Source organism: Molossus molossus, unplaced genomic scaffold (genome assembly GCF_014108415.1).
Source record: "Molossus molossus isolate mMolMol1 unplaced genomic scaffold, mMolMol1.p scaffold_m16_p_1, whole genome shotgun sequence".
Classification (NCBI taxonomy): domain Eukaryota; kingdom Metazoa; phylum Chordata; class Mammalia; order Chiroptera; family Molossidae; genus Molossus; species Molossus molossus.
In genome coordinates, this window is record NW_023425344.1 from 126,102,631 (window position 1) to 126,125,247 (window position 22,617).

The 22,617-nt window shown below is 40.4% G+C and overlaps 1 protein-coding gene across 2 annotated transcripts in view; it reads left to right on the forward strand.

The window, feature by feature from the left end:
* The first annotated feature begins 286 nt into the window (after positions 1-286).
* The window catches only part of CUL2 (cullin 2), a 135,031-nt gene continuing 112,700 nt past the window's right edge, over positions 287-22,617 (forward strand). The window contains exon 1 of one of the 2 annotated variants that reach the window (XM_036259174.1): positions 287-360. The gene's annotated coding sequence lies outside the window, so the exon portion shown is untranslated. The remainder of the gene's footprint in view (positions 361-22,617) is intronic. The other variant, XM_036259181.1, reaches the window with a different exon arrangement.

The following is a 22,617-nucleotide window of genomic DNA, read 5'->3' on the forward strand; positions in this document are numbered from 1 at the left end:
TACTATAGCAGTTTTTTCAAATATAGTATGGTATAGTACTATCGTGTTTTTTCAGACACGCGATACAGTGAAGCCTCGAAAGTCGAAGTGCGAAGTGGCAAGGGTTGACTGTGCCACATTTTGCCTGTCCATTCTTTTGACGGGTACTTGAGTTGTTTCCACCTTTTGGCTATTGTGAATAATGCTGCAGTGAACACTGGAGCACAGGTATCTTTTCCAGTGTCTGCTTTCAGTTCCTTTGGGTAAATATTGAGGCATGCAGTGCTGAATGCAGATGGTAATTCTGTATTTAGGTTTTTGAGGACCTGCTAAGCTGTTTTCCACAGTGGCTGCACCATTTTGCATTCCCACCAGCAAGAGGTAAGGGTTCCAATTTTTCCCCACCTTCTCCAACATTAGTTATTTTCCATTTTTGTTTGTTTTGATAGTAGCTTTCTTACTGGGTGTGAAGTGGTATCTCATTTTGATTTGGATTTACAGTTCCCTAATGACTTGTGATGTTGAACATCTTTTCATATGCTTATTGTCTATATCGTTGGAGAAATGTCTGCTCAAGTCCTTTACCCATTTTTAAATTGGTTTTGTTGAAGTAAAGTTCTCTATATATTTTTATTAGATATGTGATTTGCAAATATTTTCTCCTGTTATAAGGGTTATCCTTTTACTCTCTTGATAGTGTCCTTTGATGCATGAAAGTTTTACATTTTGATGAAGACTGATTTATCTCTTTTTTTTCTTCTGTTGCCTGTGCCTTTGGTAACATTTCCAAGAATTCATTTCTAAATCCAGTATCACAAAGCTTTTTCCCTATGTTTTCTTCTAAGAGTTTTATAGTTTTAGCTCTTAAGTATAGGTCTTTGATTCATTTTGAATTTATTTCTTTATATAGTGTAAGTAAGGACAGTATACTTTTTTTTTTTTTTTTGATCCTCACCCGAGGACATTTTTCCATTTTTTGTTCAGATAGAGTGGGAGGGAGAGAGAGAAAGAACATCGACTTGAAAGGGACACACTGAGTGGTCGCCACTCACATGACCCAACCAGGGCCGGGGACAAACTGCAACCGAGGTACGCACCCTTAGTGGGAACCAAACCCGGGTCTCTCTGGACCGCAGGCCGACGCTCTAACCGCTGAGCCAAACCGGCCAGGGCAGGAACAGTATACTTTACATGGATTATCAGTAGATAGCTTAATGTTGGCACTTATAGATAGACAGCTCCAAACTTTGACTAGTTTGGAATTTAATTTTTAGAGGGCTAAAAGCAATTGTAAAGAAGATAATTAAGGATGTAGGAATTTGTATGGCCTTATGATGAAAGGAATTGCATTTTCCCATAACACATAAATATTAAAATGCTTATGAGAAAAATGGAATGAAGGAAAGCCTTTTTAATAAGTAATATGAGAATAAAGTATGAGAAAGAGTGAAGGTATACAAGTTTCAGCAACAGTACAGTTTTGGTCTTCATTTGGTTCAAAAGCATGGGTGGAAAAGTAAAATTACAGAAAAAAGGAAGAAAATAGTACTACCTCGTCTTAGCATTGTCTAGCAAACCTGAAATGTATTTATAAATATTGTCTTTTATACTGTTTTTATGTTGTGCAGATAGAGAAAATGTAACAGCAAAACCTAAGATGTAACATTGTTATTGATGGAGCCAATTTAGAGGATTAGTTTCTAGACTCACAAACTTTTCATTTTGATACCTGAATTTTTTTGAAGGGGGGAGATATATTGACATCTAGCAGCAATTTCCTCGGCTACCCTAAGACATTCAACTTTTTGGGTGTTACTTGCCTTCTTCTAGAAGGTAGCACTTACACTATCAGTCATCCATTTCCTCTGGGCCAACTCTCATTTCTACAATGGCAAACAATAAAAATGCTGTAGAGGGTAGTGAATAAGAGCTTTGTGTTGAACCCAGATGGATCCAGGTTCAAATTCTGGGTTTGGTAGTTAATAGTTCTGTATATTTTACTCTAATTTTCTTTCTGTATATTTTACTCTAATTTTCTTTCTTTTTAAAAAATCCTTGCCCTAGGATATTTTTCTATTTAACTTCAGATAGAGTGGGAGGCAGGGAGAGGGAGAGAGAGAGAAACATCTATATGAGAAATACATCGACTGGTTGCCTCCCGCACGACTCCAACCAGGGCCGGGGATGAACTGCAACTGAGGTATGTGCCCTTGGCCGGAATCGAACCCACGACTTTTTTGGTCTACAGGCTGATGCTCCAAATGCTGAGCCAAACCGGCTAGGGCTACCCTAATTTTCTAAACGTCAGTTCTCTCATCTTTAAAACAGGGAGAATAATAGTAGGCATTTTAGGGCTATGCTGAGGAATTAATAAGATAATGTACATCTGTAATATGTTTAGCATAGCTTCTAGGGTATATGTAGTTAATAAAGAATTATTATTATTATTATTTTATTTTATTTACAACTCTGTAATTAGATGCTGTTGTGGTCTAGTAAAGAACTGGCAGAGTACATCCTGCTCAGTGTTCTCCCTATCGGAAAGTGGGTGTCATGTCACATTTATTTTTATAACTTGCATTACAGTACTGGGTAGCCTTTGTTCTTTACTTAAAAGGACACTTAAGTGAAAGAATGGACTATAAGAGGTTGTGTTTATATTGAAAGTTGTCTTTGGGATTTTAAACAAGAGGTAGTTATCAAAGTTGATATGTATCTGCCATAACTGTATTATCTTTTATTCTACCATGTCTGTGTCTTCTATAACAGTGCCAGGACATAAGTGGGAATTAATATATTATATAGAAACCAGCACATAGATTAATTTGTCTGGAATAAAAACCAGTTGAGGAATAGTGATAAATAAAGTTGATAAGAGTTGGAAAGTGAGGCCCTGGCCGGTTTGGCTTAGCGGTTAGAGCGTCGGCCTGCGGTCCTAAGAGACCCGGGTTCAGTTCCTGCTAAGGGCGCGTACCTCGGTTGCAGTTTGTCCCCGGCCCTGATCGGTCGTGCGGGTGGCAGCCACTCGATGTGTTCCTTTCACATCGATGTTTCTCTCTCTCTCTCTGTTCCCCTCTCTCCCTCCCACTCTACCTGAACAGAAAAATGGGAAAATGTCCTCGGGTGAGTATATAAAAAAAAAAAAAAAGAATTGGAAAGTGAGGCAAAGATTCTGGATTTTATTACAGTCAATAAAAAAAGCCACTAGATACTGGTTAGAGTGTGATCTCTCTCCTCCATAAAAGCAATGTAACCCCATAACCAAAAAAGAAAACAAAAAAACTCAGATAAAACAAAGAAAATTGCCATTAAACTTAGCATCTAAACTTTTGTGAGAAATATTTAAATCCAGGATTTTTATATATATGTGACTTAATTTAGCTCTGAATAGGATAACAAACAAATAGATAGTGCAAAGAGAGGACGATTAGAGTAGCCCTTTTTAATATTTGGATAGAATCAGGCATGGAAAAACTGTGTCCTTAATGTTTTGATTGTCAAAGATCACAGCTTTGTCTAGCATGCATGCTAAGTGGGCTTGCCTACTCATGAGGGACCAAGACAAATTCTAGTTCTCTAACTCATTTGAGATACATTTATCAGAATAATTGCTTTTTAAAAAAAAGTTATTAGTTTTTTTTTTTTTAGAGGGAGAGGAAGGGAGAGAGAGAAACATCACTGTGAGAGACATCAATCAGCTGCCTCCTGCACGCCCCCTACTGGGGAATGAGCCTGTAACCCAGGCATTTGCCCTCTCCGGGAATCGAACTGGGACCTGTCTGTGGGACGACGCTCAGTCCTCTGAGTCACACATGCTGGCAAGAATAATTGCTTTTTAAGGCTAGTTGGTATCTTGAATTCCTTGCCTAGATTATTAAAAAAAAAAAGAGAGAGAAAGCAAGTGAAAAAGTTTTAAACTTTAGGCTAATAAGAGTGATGTGAAAACTAGAAGAACATTCTGTATAGACTTGTGGGAGAAGCTCAAGTTCACTGAAGAAAGAAGGGTCTTTAATTCTGGTCAAGTGGGTTTATTTGGGAAGCAAAATGCCTTTTTCTTGAAAAATATGTTTTAATTGATTTTTTAGAGAGAGACAGGAAGGGAGAGAGAGATAGAAAATTGATGTGAAAGTGAAACATTTATCAGCTGCCTCTGCACGTCCCTTACTGGGAATCAGGCCTGCAACTTGGACATGTGCTCTGACCAGGAATTGAACCTGGATCTCTCAGTCCATGGGACAACATTCAATCCACTGAGCCACAGTGGCCGGGCACAAAATGCCTTTTATAACTTATTATAGTACAACTATAATACCTACTACTACCCACTGCCCCCCAACCCTTTTGAGATGTTAAGGTTTTCTTCCTTTACATGTTACCAACTGGGATTGATGACGGACTAGTGTATTTCTCTTTACTGTTCTTTCCCCCAACTTCCACCTCTCGCTCCTTTTTTAAAAAAACATACTACTACAAATTTGTAAGTAGAAAAGATGTACTATAGAAATGACATTTGTGGAGTATTTAGGGCTTTGTGGGTATAATCTTTCTTTAATGTATCTTTATTGTTAAATGTATTACAATGTCCCCTCTTTTTTCCCCATTGACCCCCCTCCTCCCTGCTCCTGCCTCCTGCCTTCCCCACATTATTGTCTGTGTCTATTGGTTATACATATATGCATATAGGTTCTTTGGTTTATCTTTTCTTGACCCATTTTCCCCCTTCCCTTTGAGGTTATCAGTCTAACAAACAATTTGTACTTCTTAACCCCTTCATCTTTCTTTTTTTTTTTCTTATCCTCACCCGAGGACATTTTTCGTACAGATAGAGTGGGAGGGAGAGAGAGGAAGAGAGAGAGAGAGAGACATCCATGTGAAACGGACACATCGAGTGGCTGCCATCCACACGACCAACCAGGGCTGGGGACAAACTGCAACTGAGGTACATGCCCTTAGCGGGAACTGAACCCGGGTCTCTCCGGACCGCAGGCGGACGCTCTAACCGCTGAGCCAAACCGGCTAGGGCCCCTTCATCTTTCTTATCCATCCCTCAAACCCCCTTCCCATCTGGCAGCCAACAGAGAGTTCTCTGTATCTATGAGTATGTTTCTGTTCTGCTTGTTCATTTTGTTTGTAGATTCAATTGTTGATATGTATTGTCATTTTGCTGTTCATATTTTTTATTTTCTTTGTCTTCAAGAAGACCCTTCCATACTTCCTATAATACTGGTTTGGTGGTGATGAACTCCTTTACCATTTTCTTGTCTGGGAAACTCTTTATATGTTCATTGATTCTAAATGCTAGCTTTTTAGGATAGAGTAATCTTGGTTGTAGGTCATTGCTTTTCATCACTTTGAATATTTCTGACCTACAAAGTTTCTTTTGAGAAATCAGCTGACAGTCTTCACTTTTTTTTATTTATTTTTTTATTCTTTGTTCAGAGAGAGAAACATCGATGTGAAAGGGACACATCGAGTGGCTGCCACCCGCACGACCAACCAGGGCCGGGGACAAACTGCAACCGAGGTACATGCCCTTAGCGGGAACCGTACCCGGGTCTCTCCGGACCGCAGGCCGACGCTTTAACCGCTGAGCCAAACCGGCCAGGGCCAGCTGACAGTCTTATGGGAACTCCCTTGTAGGTAACTAACTGCTTTTCTCTTGCTACTTTTAAGATTCTCTGTCTTTAACCTTTTGCATTTTTATTATGATGTGTCTTGGTATGGGCCTCTTTGGTACATTTGTTTGAGACTCTCTGTGCTTCCTGAACTTGTATGTCTGTTTCCTTCACCAAGTTCGGGAAGTTTTCTGTCATTATTTTTTCAAATAGGTTTTTAATTCCTTGATCTCTCTTTTCTCATTCTGGCATTCCCATGATGCGAATGTTGGTACACTTTTTTTTTTTTTTTTTTTTTTTTATCCTCACCCGAGGACATTTTTCCACTTTTTGTTCAGGTAGAGTGGGAGGGAGAGAGAGGAACAGAGAGAGAGAGAGAAACATCGATGTGAAAGGGACACATCGAGTGGCTGCCACCCGCACAACCAACCAGGGCCGGGGACAAACTGCAACCGAGGTACATGCCCTTAGCGGGAACCGAACCCGGGTCTCTCCGGACCGCAGGCCAATGCTCTAACCGCTGAGCCAAACCGGCCAGGGCCGAATGTTGGTACACTTAAAGTTGTCCAGGAGGTACCTTACACTATCCTCATTTTTTTGGATTCTTTTTTCTTTTGCTGTTCTGATTGGGTGTTGTTTGCTTCCTTATATTTCAAAGTGATGATTTTCTTCTTGGTTTTTTCTACTCTACTATTGAATCTGTGTAAATTATACTTTATTTCAGTTAGTGCCTCCTTCATTTCTGACTGTGCATCCTTCATTTCTGACTGGTCCTTTTTTATGCTCTTGAGGCCCTCACTAAGTTTGCTGAGGTTCTAAGTTAATTGAGCATCTTTATAAGCAATATTTTGAACTCAGCATCTATTAGGTTGCTTATATCCATTTCCCTTAGTTCTTTTGCTCTCCTTTTTCTGTTCTTTCATTTGGGACCTGTTTCTTTGTCTCCTATTTTGGCTGCCTCCCTGTGTTTGTTTCTATGTATTACTTAATGAGAGATATGGGGCTATCTGAGACCAGATGCTACTTGTTTGAAAGAATTTAGGAAAACCTGAAGCAGGACCCAAGATGGGCCAATCCTGTGGTAAAGCTACTGGCAAAAGCTTGGGTGGGCCGGAAAGTTGGGTGGGGCAGGGCCTCAGAGAATCACCAGGGCGGGGCAAACAGTGTGAGCCAGGTGGCTGGAGTACCAGATATGGCCACTGTCTGCCATCCCAGGCAAGGGCTCACCAAAGGAACAAAGGCCTCTGACAGCACATTTGTCCCGGAGAAAGCCCCCTCTCCAGCCTTCGCTCCAGTGCCAAACAGCTCAGTTCTTCCCTGTATGCCTCTGGCGCCCCTTGAGCTGCCTCCCCTCTGAGCTTAGAGGGAGTGAGTCTGAAAAATCTGTGCGCCGGTCCTTTAAGAGGAGCTGCCTGGGGTTCCTGCCGCCTTAGCCTCCCTGAGCCTCAGTTCCCGCTGGTTTTTCCAGCCAGAAGTTATGGGGACTTCTCTCCCTGGCACTGGAACCCTGAGCGGAGCATTTGGTGTGGGACGGGGACCCCTCAGTCCTCAGAGAGGACCTTCCCAGCCAAGGTGTCCTCCTGATTTTTATCCGCCACGTGTGGGTGTGGGGCTAGCCCGTCTGCCGCCAACCCTCCTACCAGTCTTGATGTGGCTGCCTCTTTAATTCCGTAGTTGTAGGACTTCCATTCAGCTTGATTTCAGGCGGTTTTGAATGATGATTGTTCTGTAGTTTAGTTGTAACTTCGATGTGGTTGAGGGAGGTCGTGGTACCACGTTTACCTATGCCGCCATCTTGACCAGAAGTCATAACCAGTGTTTTGAACTCTGCATCTGTTAGATTGCTTATCTCTGTTTTCTTTAGTTTCCTGGAGTTCTGTTCTGTCCTTTTATTTGGGATGTTTCTTTGTCTCCTCATTTTGCCTGCCTCCCTGTGTTTGTTTCTTTGTATTTGGTAGAGTTGCTATGTCTCCTATGCTTCCTAGGGTTGCTGATTATAGTAGGTGTCCTGTCGGGTCCAGTGGCACAGCCTCCCTGATCACCTCAGCTAGGCCTTCAAGGTACATTCCTCATGTAAACTGTGCACCCTTCTGCTGTGATTGAGTCATTAAAAAAAAAAAGTTTTTCCCTTTATTGAAACTCCATGTTGCTGGAGTCCCAGACATGCCACCCATCTGTAGGCCCTGTGGGGGAAGGGTTCACTAAAGGAACAACAGTTTCCACCAGCTCATCTGTCCAGAAGAAAGCTTCCTCTCCAGCCTTCGCCCTGATGCCAAACAACTCAGTTCTTCCCCATATGTCTCTGGTGCCTTTTAAGCTGCCTCCCCTATGCTGGAGCCAGTCTCTATGTGGCTTCTTCTCTGATTTCGTAGTTGTAGCACTTAATTCAGCTCAATTTCAGGCAGTTCTGAATGATGTTTGTTCTTTAGTTTAGTTGTAATTTTGATACTGATGTGGGAGGAGGTGAGAACCACGTTTACCTACACTGCCATCTTGACCAGAAGTCCCAGGTCCTCTTCTAAATCACGCTTACATTGGCCTCTTTTGGTTGCAGTGATTTGGGAAAGCAAATTATACAAGCAGAGCCCAGGGAAAGGCTGGAAGGAAGAAGGGAGGGTGCTGCTGCAGGCCAGCTCTTCCCTGCCCATCCCTAATGCCATTCCTCCAGAGGGGCTGTCAGTTAATGGGTACACATGCTTCCTAGACTCTGGCTCTCCCCTGTCTTCACCCACCCCTCGCCTGTGCTTGGCAGATATACATCTGTGGGCCTGTGGGTTGGAGCAGGTGAGGGAGGAATTTCAGCTTCAGGAATAGAAGGGTGATCAGAGGATTTGAAGGATGCTGCATTCTTCTTTCTGCCCACTAACTGCAGCCCTTCTGTCTTTAGGCGGATCACAGCATGATGGGATGTACAGTCCAAGACCTGAGTCCTTTTTTGGTACAGTCATCTAACTTCATTTAGCCTTGGTGTTTTTTGTTTGTTTTATCCTCACCCGAGGACATTTTTCCATTTTTTATACAGATAGAGTGGGAGGGAGAGAGAGGAAGAGAGAGAGAGGGAAACATCGATGTGAAAGGGACACATCGAGTGGCTGCCACCTGCACGACCAACCAGGGCCGGGGACAAACTGCAACCGAGGTACATGCCCTTAGCGGGAACCGAACCCGGGTCTCTCCGGACCGCAGGTGGACGCTCCAACCACTGAGCCAAACAGGCCAGGGCTTGGTGTTTTAATCTGTAAAATAGGTGTGATGGTGAGACACACTGGGCTTGAGGGTCCTCAGCTTTGTTGTGGAAGAGAATTTGGTAGTCTGCAGAGTGGTGTGTTGTGTAAATCCTTCTTCTTCTTCCCACTCCTGTATGGCAGGAAAGGAGAGCCAGCAGAAGTCATTGTACCCAGAGGATACATGATTCATCAAGCTATCACCCACCCAGACAGGTGCAAATGAATAGCAAGATGGACAGGAATATAGGGCAAGGTGTGGAAGGGTCCTGAGCACAAAAGTCAGGGTGTACCTCCCTCCCTGCCTCACCAATCAGGATCTCTCTGAGCCTCGTTGTTCAGTGTTGTTATAGTGGTTTCCTGTGGGTGTAATCTTATTTCAAGAAAAATCATTGTACCCCCAAAGCCTTCAAATAACAAGGATATTTCTTGGCTATAGCTAATGGCTCACTCATTTGATAGTAAGATAAAAATGTTTAGATGCATTCTTGGAGCCTATTTCCTTTTTTTTTTTTTTTTTTTTTATCCTCACCCGAGGACACTTTTCCATTTTTTTGTTCAGATAGAGTGGGAGGGAGAGAGAGGAAGAGAGAGAGAGAGAAACATCGACGTGAAAGGGACACACTGAGTGGCTGCCACCCGCACCATCAACTAGAGCCGGGGACAAACTGCAACCAATGCACACACCCCCAGCAGAAACTGAACCCAGGTCTCTCTGGACCGCAGGCCGACTCTCTAACCGTTGAGCCAAATGAGCCAGGGCTTGGAGCCTATTTTCATATGAAATTACAGTAGCATTTTGATGAGCATGCACCAGAGGCAGCTTTGGAAATGGAAAATATTGTAAAGTTATTATGTTCTTTTTGGGGTCATAAGTATTTTCCTTATTTTGTGTACTTAGAATGTAACCTTTTCTTTTTTTAATCCTCACCCGAGGACATTTTTGCATTTATCTTCAGATAGAGCAGGAGTGAGAGAGGGAGGAAGAGAGAGAGAAACATCGATGATAGGGGGACACATTGACTGGTTGCCACCCACACGACCCCAACTGGGGCGGGAACAAACTGCAACTGAGGTACGTGCGTTTAGTGGGAACCGAACCTGGGACTCTCTGGTCCACAGACTGATGCTCTAACTGTTGAGCCAAACTGGCCAGGGTAGAATGTAACCTTTTTTAAACCCACTGAATGTCATTTAAAAACTCATTGTAGTATATTGACTTATCTGAAATTAAATTAGGGCCCCGTATTATATTTTACAGGTAATTTTTGGAATGGCTTTTTTTTTTTTTTATTGCTGGTAACAAACAATACTGAAATAAGTTACCTTTGGGTAGTTTTTGTTTTGTTGTCTATTAAAAAGAAAATCATGCCCTGGCCGGTTTGGCTTAGTGGTTGGAGCGTTGGCCCGCCAACTGGAGAGTCCCGGGTTCGGTTCCTGCTAAGGGTACATACCTCGGTTGCAGTTTATCCCCGGCCCTGTTTAGGGTCGTGTGGGTGGCGGCCACTTGATGTGTCTCTCTCACATCGATGTTTCTCTCTCTCTTCTTCCCTCTCACTGTATCTGACGATAAATGCAAAAATGTCCTCGGGTGAAGATAAAAAAAAAAAGAAGAAGAAGAAAATCATAATATTAAGTGTTTAGTTATTTGCATTATTGATAATTATAGTTTTGGAAAGAAACTGCAATGTGGCACACCAAAATGTTATTCAGTTTTAGTCATATTCTTCACTATTAAACATGGTTATACACAGTAATAAAATAGCTTACATTTCAATAAAATGTTTAATTATGCACCAACCTCAGTTCCATACTTAAAGTGGAATGTTTTGAGATATTTTAACTGCTTTAGTATCTGAAATGTACCTAAATTACTTCTTCATATGAAAAATGTCTAAATGTATAATATCACTTCAAATTCAAGTTTATATAATCTTGGCAAAGTTGTATCTTTTATATTTCTGCTATTACTAGTAAATTTGTTTAAAAAACACTTTTTGGCCCTGGCCGGTTTGGCTCAGCGGTTAGAGCGTCGGCCTGCGGTCCTGAGAGACCCGGGATCGGTTCCCGCTAAGGGCGCGTACCTCGGTTGCAGTTTGTCCCCGGCCCAGGTTGGTCGTGCGGGTGGCAGCCACTCGATGTGTCCCTTCACGTCGATGTTTCTCTCTCTCTCTCTCTGTTCCTCTCTCTCCCTCCCGCTCTACCTGAACAAAAAATGGAAAAATGTCCTCGGGTGAGGATAAAAAAAACAAAAAACAAAAAAAAACCACACTTTTTGGATGGGAATTTTGCCAGGCTATGTTAACACAACATACTTTCGGGTAAGTACCATGTTGTTATGCAGCTCTCCCTTCAACTTCAGAAATCTAAAACTCACTGGAAAGTTAAGATTTTCAGGAGAAAGGAAGGCAGGTTAGTGAAGAAATGGATGTGTTCAAGAAATGGTTAGGCCCTGGCCTGTGTGGCTCAGTTGGTTGGAGCGTTGTCCCATACACCAAAAGGTTGCAGGTTGGATTCCTGGTCAGGGCACATACCTAGGTTGTGGGTTTGGTCTCTGGTTGGGCGCCTATGAGAGGCAACCAATTGATGTTTCTCTCAAATCCATAGTTCTCTCCCTTCCTCTTTCTAATATCAATAAAGATGTCCTTAGGTGAGAATTAATAAAAAGAAGAAGAATGGTTAGATTTGGTAGGACTTGCTTGATTGGATTGATTTGTAGAGGAGAGTAAGAAATCAAGAGTGATTAATAAGATTTCTAGCATGAGTGAAGTGAATGACTGTCATAACTGAGATGTGGAATACTGGAAATGGATGGACGTGCTGCATTTGAGGGGTTATGTTTGTTGAGGTATAACTTACATATAGTAAAACTGACCCTAAAAAAAGACATATAGTTCCTTGAATTTTATTAAAAAAAATTGTTTTTTTAATCCTCACCTGAGAATATGTTTTTAAAAAAATTGATTTTAGCCCTGGCCGGTTTGGCTTAGTGGTTAGATCGTCTGCCTGCGGTCGAGAGAGACCCGGTTTCGGATCCTGCTAAGGGCATGTACCTTGGTTGCAGTTTGTCTCCAGCCCTGGTTGGTCGTGTGGGTGGCAGCCACTCGATGTGTCCCTTTCACCTCGATGTTTCTCTCTTTCTTCCTCTCTCTCTCTCCCACTCTATCTGAACAAAAAATGGAAAAATGTCCTCAGGTGAGGATAAAAAAAAAAAAAATTGATTTTAGAGAAGAAGGGAGAGAGACCTTGAGAGGGAAACATTGATGTGAGAGAGAAACATCAATTGGTTGCCTCCCTTATGTGCCCAGACCGTGATTGAATGTGCAACCTGGGCAATTGTCCTGACCAGAAATCCAACTTGCAACCTTTGGTGTATAGGACAGTGCTTCACCAATTGGGTCACCTGGCCAGGGCTTGTCAAATTTTTTTTAGTAGTGTAACCACCACCACAATCAAGATACAGAATTTATTTTTATTTATTTTATTTTATTTTTTAAATTTTTATCTTACCCAAGGACATTTTTTCATTGTTTGTCAAGATAGAGTGGGAGGGAGAAAGAGAGAGAGCGAGAGAGAGAAACATTGACATGAAAGGGACACATCGAGTGGTCGACACCTGCACGACCCAACCAGGGCCAGGGACAAACTGCAACTGAGGTACGTGCCCTTACCGGCAACCGAACCTGGGTCTGTCTGTTCTGCAGGCTGATGCTTTAACCACTGAGCAAAACCGGCCAGCCAGAATTTTTTTTAAATCCTCATCCGAGGATATGCTTTTATTGATTTGAGAGAGAGAGAGAGAAAGAGAGAAACATTGATTATCTGCCTCCCGTACATGTCTCAACCAGGGATTGAACCTGAAATCTAGGTATTTGCCCCCACATGGAATCAAACCCACAACTTTTTGGGAGTATGGAATGAGCCACCCAGCCAGGGCTAGAATATTTTATCATCCTAAAAGTCTCTGATGGCTTGTTATATATTTCTATATTTTTGTCTTTTCTAAAGTGTCATATAAATTGAATAATACAGTATGTAGTCTAATGAATCTGTCTTCTTTCACTTAGCATAATGATTTTGAGACTCATCTCTTGTCCATATATTGGTTATTTGTTCCATTTTATGGTTGAATAATAGTATACCATTGTGTGAATGCACCACATTTTGTTTTTCTAGTCACCAGTTGATGGACATTTAGATTGTTTCCACTTTTTGGCAGTTATGAATAAAGGTGCTCTAAAGATTTGTGTTTAGGTTTTTTTGTGAATATATGTCATTTTTCATGTATAAACACACACAGCTGGGTCACATGGAAGGTGTATGTTTAACTGTAATAGAAACTGCCTAGGTGGTTGTTTCATTTTAAATTTCTACCTGCAGCAAATGAGAGTTTCACTTGTTCTATGTCCTCATCAGCATTTGATACTGTTAATTTTTTGTACCTTTCCAATAAGTGTGTAGTGGTATTTTGTTGAGGTTTTAATATGTATTTCCCTAATGACTAAGGATATTGGGCATCTTCTATGTGCTTATTTGTCATCCGTATTTCTGAACTCTGGATCTTTTGTCTTTTGGCCTTTTGTTAGTTTGGTTGTATGTTTTCTTATTATGGAGCTTTGAGAGTTTTTTATATATTCTGAGTATCTTTTCTCCCAGGCTGTGGCTTATCTTTCATTTTCTTTTTCTTTTTTATTGAGATGTAATTGACATGTAATATTATTAGTTTCAGATGTACAACATAATGATTTAGTTTTTTGTATAGAGTGCCAGATGATCACCATAATATATCTAGTTAATGTCCATCACCATATGTAGTTACAACTTTTTTCTTATACTGAGAAATTTGAAATTTATTTTCTTAGCAACTTTCAAATGTGCAATATAGTATCATTAACTATACTTACCATGCTGTACATTGCATCCCTATGACTAATTTATTTTATAACTGGAAGTTTGTACCTTTTGACACCCTTTACCCATTTTGCCAACCCTCCAACCCCTGCCTCTGGCAACCACCAGTTTGTTCTCTGTATTTGTGAGATTTTGTCCTATATAAATTTTAGCATTGTTTTTTCCATTTCTGTGAAAAATGCCTTTGGAATTTTGTTAGGGAGTGCATTGACTCCTCAGATTGTTTTGTCTAGTATGGACATTTTAACAGTATTAATTTTAATCCATGAACATAGCCTATCTTTCCATTTATTTGTGTCTAATTTTTTTATTAGTGTTTTATAATTTTTATGCGCCAGTCTTTCACCTTCTTGCTTAAAATTTGTTCCTAGGTTTTTTATTCTTTTTGATGCAATTGTAAATTTCAAATGCAATTGAAATTAAGAAAACTTAATTTCTCTTCCTGATAGTCCATTATTAATGTATAGAAACGTGACTGTTTTGTATATGGATTTTGTATTATGCAACTTCAGTTTGATTTTTTGTATATAATATGTCCTCTACAAATAGTGACCGTTTTACTTTTCCCTTTCTGATTTTGATGCCTTTTTAAAATTTTTCTTGCCTAATTGCTCTGGCTAGGATTTCCAATATTATATTGAATAATAGTGGTGAAAGTGTAAGATATTAATGTGGTTTGTCATATATGGCCTTATTATGTTGAGGTATGTTCCCTCTGTACACACTTTGTTCAGAACTTTTAAAAGAATGTTGATGCCCTGGCTGGTTTGGCTCCGCAGTTAGAGTGTCGGCTTGCAGACGGAAGAGTCACAGGTTTGATTCCCTGTTAGGGCACGTACCTGGGTCATGCGTAAGGCGATCGATGTCTCTCTCTCACATTGATGTTTCTCTCTCTCTCTCCCCCCTTCCTTCCCTTCTACTCTATCTAAAAATCAATGAAAAATATCCTCAGGTGAGGATTAACAAAAAATAAAAAGAATGTTGAATTTTGTCACACTTGTTCTGCATCTTTTGAGATGATCATTTGGTTTTTATCCTTCCTTTTGTTAATGTGGTATATTACATTGATTTGTGCATATTGAACCATCCTTGTACCCCTGGAATAAATCCCCCTTGATCATGGTATATGATCCTTTTAATGTATTGTTGAATCTGGTTTGCTGATATTTTGTTGAGGACTTTAGCATCTATGTTCATTGAGGATATTGGCCTATAATTGTCTGTTCTTCTGGCATCCTTGTCTGGTTTTGGTATCACAGTAGTGCTGGCTTTATAAAATGAGTTTGGAAGTGTTCCTTCCTCTTCTATTTTTTGGAAGAGTGTGAGAAGTATTGGTATTAAGTCTTATTTGAATGTTTGGTAGAATTCACCAGTGAAGCCATCTGGTCCTGGATTTTTATTTGTTGGGAGAATTTTGATTACTGATGCAATCTCTGTAGTAATCAAGCTGTTCATATTTGTTGTTTCATCATGAGTCAATCCTAGTGAGTTGTATATTTCTAGAAATTTATCCATTTCTTTTAGGTTGTCAAAATTGTTGGCACATAATTGTTTATAGTATTTTATGATCCTTTTGTATTTCTGTGCTTTAAGTTTTTTTTTTTTTTTTTTTTTTTTTTTTTTCTTTTTTATCCTCTCCCGAGGATATTTTCCATTTTTTGTACAGATAGAGTGGGAGGGAGAGAGAGGAAGGAGAGAGAAACATCGACGTGAAGGGACACATCGAGTGGCTGCCACCCGCACGACCAACCAGGGCCGGGGACAAACTGCAACCGATGTACGTGCCCCTAGCGGGAACCGAACCCGGGTCTCTCCGGACCGCAGGCCGACGCTCTAACCGCTGAGCCAAACTGGCCAGGGCTGTGCTTTAAGTTTTAATGTCTCCTTCGTTTCTTATTTTATGCAAGTTCTTGCTTTTTTGTTCTTGGTGAGTCTAACAAAAGGTTTGTCAAATCCAATCCCCTATTCCGAAGAACCAGCTTTTAGTTTCATTGATCTTTTGAGTCTCTATTTCATTTATTTCTACTCTGATCTTTGTTATTTTCTCTATTGTACTAATTTTGGGCTTTGTTCTTTTTCTACTTCCTTGAGGTTTGAAGTTAGGTTGTTTATTTGAAATTTTTTATTTCTTGATGTGGGCATTTATCACTATGAACTTCCCTCTTAGCACTGCTCTTGCTGCATCCCATAAGTTTTGTTTGGTATGTTGGATTCACATTTTCATTTGTCACCAGCTAGTTTTAAAAATATTTTATTTCGCCTGACCAGTGTGGCTCACTGGTTGAGCATCCACCCATGTATCAGGAGATCGCCAGTTCAATTCCTGGTCAGGCACATGCCCAGGTTGTGGGCCTGATCCCCAGTGGGGGGCATGCAGTTGGTGGCCAGTCGATGTTCCCTCTCATCCATGTTTCTGTGTCTCTCCTTCTCCCTTCCTCTCTCTCTAAAAGCAGTAAAGAAAAAAAGATTTGAAAAAATTTTTTCCTTTATTGATTTTAGAGAGAGAGGAAGTGAGAGGGGGAGAGTGATAGAAACATCGATGAGAGGGAACATCGACTGGCCATCTACTGCATGCCCCCCACTGGGGATCAGGCCCACAACCTGGATATGTATCCTGACCAGGAATTGAACCGGCGACCTCTTGGTGCATGGGTCGATGCTCAACCAGTGAGCCACACTGGCTGGACAAGAAAGAAAAATTAAAAAAAAAATTATATTTCTTCTTTGAACCATTGGTTGCTCAGTAGCCTATTGTTTAATCTTCACCTACATGGGTAGGTAAAAGTAGTTTTACAGTTTATTTGGAAAAAGACATGCAGGTTATGATTATTATGATAGCTTTACTAACTCAATAATAAACTGCAAGCTCACAACTGTAAACCTAATTTTGCCAATTCCATATCTGTGACTGAATTTTCTTCTTGTGCTTCATTTCTAGTTTCATATTTTATGGTTAGAGAAGATGCTTGATATGATTTCAATTTTCTCAAATTTTATTAAAACTTGGTTTGTGGCCTAACATCTATCCTGGAGAATGTTCTGTGTGCACTTGAGAAGAATATGTATTTTGTTGCCTTTGGGTATAATGTTCTGTGTGTATCTGTTAAGTTTATCTGATCTAATGTGTTGTTTAAGGCTGATGTTTCCTTATGATTTTCTGTCTTGATGATGTATCCATTGATGTAAATGGGGTGTTAAAGTCCCCTCCTATTACTGCATTGCTGTCTATTTCTTCTTTAGGTCTGTTAGTATTTGCTTTATATGTTTAGACATTCCTATGTTGGGTGAATAAATAATTACAAATATGATATTCTCTGCTTGGATTGACCCCTTTATCATCAAGACCCTTTTTTTATCTCTTATTACAGCCTTTTATTTTTTAAAAATTTTATTATTTTTTTTTAATCTTCACCTGAGGACATTTTTCTATTTATCTTCAGATAGAATGGGAAGGAGGGAGAGAGAGAGAAACATCGATGTAAGAGGAACACATCGACTGGTTGCCTCCCGCATGACCCCGACCGGAGCCGGGGATGAACTGCAACCAAAGGTATGTGTCCTTGACTGGAATCGAACCCACGACTCATTGGTTTACAGGCTGATGCTCTAACCACTGAGCAGAACTGGCCAGGGCTACAGTCGTTGTTTTAAAGTCTACTTTTTTTCTATTGGTTTCATTTACATGGATTATTTTTTTCTTTTTGGGGGATGGGGGTGTACCAAATACTTTATTTGAAGGAGTGGTACAAATGAGATGATGTAAATGGATGATTTGGTATAAGTTACAGAAAAGATAAAGGTAACCCCAACATGCATGTACTGCTTTGGTGACCAGAGAAGTCACCCCTATTGCTATGGGAAGCTAGCCTAAGGCTTATCTCTCATCACTGTCTCCCAGGATGTGCACATCAAAGAGATACTCTGCCATGCCAGTTTCAGGGGCCCCCAACCTGCATAAGTTGGTTAAGGGGTCAACCAATTCTTTGACGGATTTCACCTGCTCATTCAGTTAGTGAGTCTCAATGAAGTCACACAAGTGAAGGTCATGTTTGCCAGTGGCCAGTTTGTACAAGTCCAGTAGTGACTGATTTATACTTTTTTCAAGTGTAATGCACACTCCATTGCATTCAGCCCATTCTCTCAGTTGTCACGTTTCTTTTTTTTTCCAGAGTGGGAGGAAGAGAGAGAGAGAGAGATCGATTGATCGATTGCCACCTGCACGACGCCAACCGGGGCTGGGGATGAACCGCAATCGAGGCACGTGCCCTTGGCCGGAATTGAACATGGGACTCTTTGGTCCGCAGGCTGACGTTCTAACTACTGAGCCAAACCGGCCAGGGCACAGTCTGGTTTCTTGATATCCTGAGGGAAGATTTGGCTGCCTCATTGGTTCTGCAGCTTTATCAGTTTCTCCACATGTTCCCTCTCTTCATGAGATTGATGAGGAAAATATTTGGCACAATTCTTCAAAGCCACATCATCGTGTTCAAAGTAGTAAGACACGGACAGGTAGATGTAGGAAGCATGGAGCTCTAGGTTTATCTGGTGGTTAATGGCAGCCTCTGAGTCCTGGTAGTAATTCTGGCACATCTGTGAGGTGGACACGGTTGTCGTTATGGTGGACGGCTAAGGAGACACGGCTGCACAGCACTGGAGCTGTGGTGGGAGGCCTGGGGCTGTTCAAGGGCACTGTGAGGAGGTGGTGGAAGGCTGGATCTGGGCGGCTGGCTGGGATGGGTCAAACACCAGTTTGGTCCAAGCACTGTTGAAGCAGGAAACTAGGGTGACTCTCCATGAAGTATCTTTTTAATGTTCTTCATTTCTGGGATATGTGGACGAAAAAGGGGTTCTATGGAAAGTAACCTCACAGGGTAATCTGATCACAAATTCCTAATTGGGCAGGTCATGGTGGGTAATCATACCCCAGGCATATTACTTCTTTGGTAAAAGGCTTATCTTTACCTTAAGCAAGCCCTGTCCATTGTTTCTGTGCCTCTAGATAACACACATTTAAAATACTTCTTTTCAGACCCTTTCTTCTAAAGCATTCCCATCCTCAAGAGAGCACATAATTTTTTTTTAATAAAAGTATTTCAATGACAGTTGATGTACTATATTAGTTTCAAGTGTACAACATAATGATTAGACATTTATATGATTATGAAGTGATCACCCCAATAAGTCTAGTACCCATCTGATACTATACATAGGTCTTACAATATTAACTATGTTTTCTGTGCTGTACTTTTTTACATTTCCATGACTGTTTTTATACTTGCACTTTGTACGTCTTAAAGAACACACAATCTTAAACTGTTATCTGATACCTGGCTTGTTTTCTCCCACCTTCATGTAATCTTCCTTTTGTTCCATCCTTTATCTCAAATGCATAAAAGAAACTGCAGAATGTTATTCTCTGAAGCATTTTTCTCAGTCTGTTGAAAACTTGCTTTCAGCCCTGGCCAGTTTGGTTCAGCGGTTAAAGCGTCGGCCTGAGGTCCGGAGAGACCCGGGTTCGGTTCCCGCTAAGGGCACGTACTTCGGTTGCAGTTTGTCCCCGGCCCTGGTTGGTCGTGCGGGTGGCAGCCACTCGATGTGTCCCTTCACGTCGATGTTTCTCTCTCTCTCTCCCTTCCTCTCTCTCCCTCTCACTCTATCTGTACAAAAAATGGAAAAATATCCTCGGGTGAGGATAAAAAAAAAAAAAAAAAAAGAAAACTTGCTTCCAGGCATATCCTCTGACTCAAATGAATTTCCATCGAAATTCTCTGTAGGTTTGGACATGCTTATGTTGACATATGTATGTATACTTATAACAATATTGTTTTTAATTTTTAAAAATGAATATTGATTGAATGTTAGACCTCTTAGATTAATACCCATTTTTTAGCTTTCTGATTTCTTTCTTTCTTTTTTTGTTTTTTTGTGCATGCCCCTAGTGGGCACCGAACCCAGGACTCTCTGGTCCGCAGGCCGATGCTCCAACCGCTGGGCTAAACTGGGCCTGATTTCTTTTATGTACTTCCTTTCCCCCATATTTATGAAATGTAATGATGATGATTTTTTTTACCCTTTTAATTTTGGAAAATTGCAAACATATACAAAATATGAGTAGTATAATTCTTATGTATTTGTCACTCATCTTCAACAATTATCTAGTCATAAGCAAGCCATTTAATTTTAAAGTAAATCTCAGATGGCATTTCATTATATCCATAAATATTTTAGGCTATTTCATTATATCCATAGAATATCCATAAATTATATGCCCATTACAGAGAAGGACTCTTATTTTTAAAAAGACTCATTTTACCCTGGCCAGGTAACTCAGTTGGTTATAGCATTATCCTGATACACCAAGGTTGTGGGTTCTATTCCTAGTCAGGGCACACACAAGAATCAACCAATGAATGCATAAATAAGTGGAATAATAAATCGATATTTCTCTCTGTCTCTTTCCCTTCATCTCACTCTAAAATCAATCAAAAAATTTAAATATTTATTTTATAATTATTATTATACAAATCAAATTATTTTATTTTTAAATTGCTTTATTTATTTATAAAATTTTTTTTTCTCTTTATTGAGTTTTAGAGAGAGAGGAAGGGAGAGGGAGAGAAAGACACATACACACACACAATTGGCTGCCTCCTGCATGCCCCACACTGGGGATCGGGCCCACAACTTGGGCATGTGTCCTGACCGGGAATCTAACCCGTGACCTCTTGGTGCATGGGTAGATAGATGCTCAACCACTGAGCCACACCAGTCGGACTCAAATTAATTCTTTATAGTCATCAAATATCCCACCAGCATTAAAAATTCTAGGTGTATCATGAATATAATTTTAAAAAGTGTTAAATCTAGATCTAAATAAGGTCAATCACAATGTGATTCATTAATGTCCCTTTTTAGTCTGTTAGAGTTCAGTATCCCCTTCATATGTCTATCCTTTCCTATTTTTCTCCTCTCTGTCTCTGAAATGTGTGCATAGTTTATTGAAGAAATATGATAATCCAGTATTTTCCTACAGACTGGATTTTGCTGATTTGCAGGTTGAGCATTAGTAATGTTTGTATATATGATTAATATACTTGTATATATATTGATATGGAAAGATATACTTTCCATATCTCCCCAAGTTCCATATATATATGGCATGAAAAGCACACAGAAGGCATTTAATAAATGATAGTTAAAGATAATGATAATGCAATTTTCTCTCATCAATAAATATATGTAGCAAATGTAACTTAAATTATTATCAAACTCTTTAGAAGAAAAACCTTAATGTCTATGTAAAAAGAACTTACTAATCTATTTTTTAAAACTAACTCAGCCCTGGCCAGTTTGGCTCAGCGGCTGAGCGTTGGCCTGCGGACCAGAGAGTCCCGGGTTCGGTTCCGGCTAGGGGCACATATCACACACACACACAAAGACTATTTAACTAAAAATTACTGATATTAAACTAGGCATTTTAATTGTGGCGAAGTAACTATATGTCATATCAAACATAGAATGGATCCAGATACAGGCAAACAACGAAATACTACTAAGATTGAAGAAATCCTTATGTATTAATATGGAATACTTCCCCAATATGTTGTTCAGTGAATATATGATTGAGTAGTATAATACTATTTATGTAAAACAGATGAAAAATACCATGTATGTAAGTAATTTGTATAAAAAGGGAGAGTAACAAATCATATATATGTATAAAAAACACCCAGACACACATAATATGTATTGCTTCTGGTGATGGGAGCTGGTGTCTAGAGCACAGGACTGAAAGGGAGACTTCAGAATTTATAACCATGTAAAAATGTACCTATTCTTCTCTCCCCTCATTAAATTGCTGTGAAGTTTTTGTTAGAATTTTGATTTCACTTTTTATTTATATATATATATATATTTTTTTATCCTCACCCGAGGACATTTTTCCATTTTTTGTTCAGGTAGAGTGGGAGGGAGAGAGAGGAACAGAGAGAGAGAGAGAGAGAGAGAGAAACATCGATGTGAAAGGAACACATCGAGTGGCTGCCACCCGCACAACCGACCAGGGCCGGGGACAAACTGCAACCGAGGTACGCGCCCTTAGCGGGAACCGAACCCGGGTCTCTCAGGACCACAGGCCGACGCTCTAACCGCTGAGCCAAACCAGCCAGGGCTTTATTTATATTTTTAATCCTCACCAGAGGATATTCTTCCATTTTTCTTCAGATAGCATGGGTGGAAGTAGAGAGAGGGAGACAGAGAGAGAAACATTGATGTGAGAGAGACACATCCACTAGTTGCCACCCACACAACACCAAGCAGGGGCCGGGGACAAACTGTAACCTAGGTACATGCCCCTGGCGGGAACCGACCCTAGGGACTCTCTGGTCCATGGGCCGCTGCTCTAACTGCAGTCAATTACGTGATTTTTAAAAATGTTTTCTTTTTTTTTTTCTTTTTTTTTAGGTGTATATGCATTAAGAATAGAAAGGCATTCCTCTTGGAGTTAACACAGATGATAATATTCATTTTTATACTTCTCTGTAATTTTCAAGTTTTCTGTGGTGGCCTGTACTACTTTTATTCTTAGAAAGTGCTTCAGAGTAAACTGAGAGGGCTCCCAGAGCTCTAAACTGGCCTGAAACTGGGCATGCCTGGCAAAGCAAGACACAGCTACTGATGATGTGATGATGGAGTCTCGTTCTTTCACTCATTTCTTTGAAGACTCGCTGGAAAGAGGCAGTGTTCTTGTCAAATCTTTCAGAGTCTCTGTCCTAAAACTCTCATATATTTGATGGTTTTCAGGGAAAAGGGATCTGAGGGCATTGAAGGGTCTTCTGAACTCTCTTTTTCAGAGGATGGGCTATACACAGTAGGCTGAAACTTTCTTT